The sequence below is a fragment of the Nerophis lumbriciformis genome, linkage group LG30 (genome assembly GCF_033978685.3).
Source record: "Nerophis lumbriciformis linkage group LG30, RoL_Nlum_v2.1, whole genome shotgun sequence".
In the NCBI taxonomy this organism is placed as follows: Eukaryota; Metazoa; Chordata; class Actinopteri; order Syngnathiformes; family Syngnathidae; genus Nerophis; species Nerophis lumbriciformis.
The window spans coordinates 9,375,110-9,379,509 of record NC_084577.2 but is presented as its reverse complement, the minus strand read 5'-3'; the positions used below and the strand labels follow the sequence as shown (position 1 = coordinate 9,379,509).

The 4,400-nt window shown below is 37.0% G+C and overlaps 1 long non-coding RNA gene across 1 annotated transcript; it reads right to left on the bottom strand.

Annotated features, from left to right (window-relative positions):
* Positions 1 to 369: 369 nt before the first annotated feature.
* On the bottom strand, positions 370 to 2,618 carry LOC133572574 (uncharacterized). Its single transcript, XR_012048617.1, has 3 exons — positions 2,544 to 2,618; positions 1,390 to 1,561; positions 370 to 479 (listed from the first exon to the last, which is right to left on the bottom strand). It is a non-coding gene; the product is annotated as an uncharacterized lncRNA (long non-coding RNA).
* Positions 2,619 to 4,400: the final 1,782 nt, after the last annotated feature.

The window sequence follows — 4,400 nt, the reverse complement described above, 5'->3', positions numbered from 1 at the left end:
TGAACTTTCTCAGTGTGTTTTGCCACTTGCGCCAGCTTTTTTGAAACATGTTGCACGTATCAAATTCCAAATGAGCTAATAATTGCAAAAAGAAAAAAGAAAAGTTTCGCAGTTCCAACATTAAATATCTTGTCTTTGATGTGTATTCAATTGAATATAGGTTGAAAACGATTTGCAAATCATTGTATTCTGTTATTTACACAACGTGCCAACTTAATTGGTTTCCTGGTTTTGTATAAAAGCTCAACCAAAGCAAGTTTGGAAAAGTGGGAAATAATGCAAACCATAAGTACTTCAATGGGCATTATTATGTTTAAATCATATTTGTATTAGTTTAATGATTGTTTTTAGGAATGTTTCCCGTCTTACCTTTGCGCTGGCAGTAATCATATGGACATCTAAAACGTACACGATAATCAGAGCACATTCCCGTGTTCTGGTCTGAATTTCTACAGATGAACCCACTGGTAGTGTCAGCTCTGCAAGAGAACAGAATTCAGTGAGAACATTGTGGGGCATCCACCCTAATTTTGTGCTGAATGGATTGTTAAAGGAGACAAGTTATGTAAATTCTTCACAGATTAAAACTGTTCTCAGGTGTCCTTTTTCAAAATGCCCCAAGCACTGAGATATTAGAGAACCCTCAAATAAAACCCTCTATGAAACAGCCCTGTTTAGAGCATCCGGTAGATGTTACTGAATGGTTTGTTACAATATGTAATAACTTCATGTTACTTTCTGGTTCCTTACGTATATTAGTACGAAAGTAAAGTTCTTACATCTTATTCTGGCTGCGGTGGCTTTGCTAGTGACTGATAGCATGTGACGTTCTATGAGATGTTTATGGATCTGTTAAACAGAAGCTAGCGCTAAGTTGATGGGATTTGCATGTTGAGTATTTGAAACTTAGATTGGTTTGCTGGGAAATAACATTTTCTGAAATAGGCAGCTCACATAAAACAATCTTGCTTGTGTAATTTCACACTCAATGAGTGAGCAGGCGTTTAACAAACCTAAATACAGTATAACCTGTTTAATTTAACGCTCCTCAGTCTGACATTAACTCACGCTGTTGTCAACATAATCGAAACTGAAACTATTCATTGCTTGCACATATTTGGCTAAAGACATCAGTAGAATGGGTAATAAAGGTTATTTGAATCAACGGTAGTTTGTTGACAGATTTCCTCCATGTGTGCATATTTTTGTTCAGATTTTTCTGTTTTCATATGCTATTGTATACTTTTATCTAACTGCCTCTGGTAAATTTGTTGTATACCTTAACAACGTAGACTATAAAGCTTTTGTAAAATGGTTACAGTTCCATAAATGTATATTTTTGTGCAGGTACAAGATAATCCCCTTCCATAAAGAACAGCTAGTACTTACACAGCAACCACATCGCCTGTTGAATCCATGCTTAACCCAGATGTAGTTTGGACTTCAATATCAATGGGTGCTTTGCAGATTTTATTTGGATTTTCCTTGTACAGGTTCTTAAGAGTCTCATAGTCTCCAGTACCAGAGGGGTTGTCTCGATCAAACCAAGGAGTCCAGCAATCTGCAAAAGTCATGTCAAGTTGAAAGAGTTGTTAATACCAAGATCACAACAGCTGTTGAAGTAAAAAAAAACAACCTACTTCAAATTAGTTAATTTCCTATTTTTCTTTGTCCGGCATATACAGTAACACACTTGTTTATCTTTCTAATCTCATCATTAAAGTATTATTGTTGAACAATGAGAATACTTGGACAAAACATCACCGATGAACTGATCACCTATGAACTAATTGGCCACGTGGCGATATCCTTTACACACTGCTGTCGGTTTTTGATGCAGTACCGCCTAAGGGATCGAAAGACAGGGGCATTCAATGTTACGTGCAGTGATTTCTCCAGATTCTCTGAACCTTTTGATGATATTACGGACCGTAGATGGTGAAATCCCTAAATTCCTTGCAATAGCTCGTTGAGAAATGTTCTTAAACTGTCGGACAATTTGCTCACACATTTGTTCACAAAGTAGTGACCCTCGCCCCATTCTTGTTTGTGAATGACCGAGCATTTCATGGATGCTGCTTTTATACCCAATCATGGCACCTACCTGTTCCCAATTAGCCTGCTCACCTCTGGGATGTTCCAAATAAGTGTTTGATGAGAATTCCTCAACTTTCTTAGTCTTTTTTGCCACTTGTGCCAGTATTTTTGAAACATGTTGCAGGTATCAAATTCCAAATGAGCTAATATTTACAGCAACATTTTTTTTCTCAGTTCCAACATTAGATATCTTGTCTTTGCAATATATTCAATTGAATATAGGTTGAAAAGGATTTGCAAATCATTGTATTCTGTTTTTATTTACGATTTACACAACGTGCCAACTTCACTGGTTTTGGGTTTTGTATAAAAGCTCAACCAAAGCAAGTTTACAAAAATGGGAAATATTGCAAACCATAAGTACTTCAATGGGCATTATTATGTTTAAATCATATTTTATTTGTATTAGTTTTCATGATTGTTTTTTCGAATGATTCCCGTCTTACCTTTTTGCTGGCAGTAATCAACTGGACATCTAAAACGTACACGATAATCAGAGCACATTCCCGTGTTCTGGTCTGAATTTCTACAGATGAACCCACTAGTAGTGTCAGCTCTGCAAGAGAACAGAATTCAGTGAGAACATTGTGGGGCATCCACCCTAATATTGTGCTGAAGGGATTGTTAAAGGAGACAAGTTATGTAAATTCTTCACAGATTAAAACTGTTCTCAGGTGTCCTTTTTCAAAATGCCCCAAGCACTGAGATATTAGAGAACCCTCAAATAAAACCCTCTATGAAACAGCCCTGTTTAGAGCATCCGGTAGATGTTACTGAATGGTTTGTTACAATATGTAATAACTTCATGTTACTTTCTGGTTCCTTACGTATATTAGTACGAAAGTAAAGTTCTTACATCTTATTCTGGCTGCGGTGGCTTTGCTAGTGACTGATAGCATGTGACGTTCTATGAGATGTTTATGGATCTGTTAAACAGAAGCTAGCGCTAAGTTGATGGGATTTGCATGTTGAGTATTTGAAACTTAGATTGGTTTGCTGGGAAATAACATTTTCTGAAATAGGCAGCTCACATAAAACAATCTTGTTTGTGTAATTTCACACTCAATGAGTGAGCAGGCGTTTCACAAACCTAAATACAGTATAACCTGTTTAATTTAACGCTCCTCAGTCTGACATTAACTCACGCTGTTGTCAACATAATCGAAACTGAAACTATTCATTGCTTGCACATATTTGGCTAAAGACATCAGTAGAATGGGTAATAAAGGTTATTTGAATCAACGGTAGTTTGTTGACAGATTTCCTCCATGTGTGCATATTTTTGTTCAGATTTTTCTGTTTTCATATGCTATTGTATACTTTTATCTAACTGCCTCTGGTAAATTTGTTGTATACCTTAACAACGTAGACTATAAAGCTTTTGTAAAATGGTTACAGTTCCATAAATGTATATTTTTGTGCAGGTACAAGATAATCCCCTTCCATAAAGAACAGCTAGTACTTACACAGCAACCACATCGCCTGTTGAATCCATGCTTAACCCAGATGTAGTTTGGACTTCAATATCAATGGGTGCTTTGCAGATTTTATTTGGATTTTCCTTGTACAGGTTCTTAAGAGTCTCATAGTCTCCAGTACCAGAGGGGTTGTCTCGATCAAACCAAGGAGTCCAGCAATCTGCAAAAGTCATGTCAAGTTGAAAGAGTTGTTAATACCAAGATCACAACAGCTGTTGAAGTAAAAAAAAACAACCTACTTCAAATTAGTTAATTTCCTATTTTTCTTTGTCCGGCATATACAGTAACACACTTGTTTATCTTTCTAGTCTCATCATTAAAGTATTATTGTTGAACAATGAGAATACTTGGACAAAACATCACCGATGAACTGATCACCTATGAACTAATTGGCCACGTGGCGATATCCTTTACACACTGCTGTCGGTTTTTGATGCAGTACCGCCTAAGGGATCGAAGGACAGGGGCATTCAATGTTACGTGCAGTGATTTCTCCAGATTCTCTGAACCTTTTGATGATATTACGGACCGTAGATGGTGAAATCCCTAAATTCCTTGCAATAGCTCGTTGAGAAATGTTCTTAAACTGTCGGACAATTTGCTCACACATTTGTTCACAAAGTAGTGACCCTCGCCCCATTCTTGTTTGTGAATGACCGAGCATTTCATGGATGCTGCTTTTATACCCAATCATGGCACCTACCTGTTCCCAATTAGCCTGCTCACCTCTGGGATGTTCCAAATAAGTGTTTGATGAGAATTCCTCAACTTTCTTAGTCTTTTTTGCCACTTGTGCCAGTATTTTTGAAACATGTTGCAGGTATC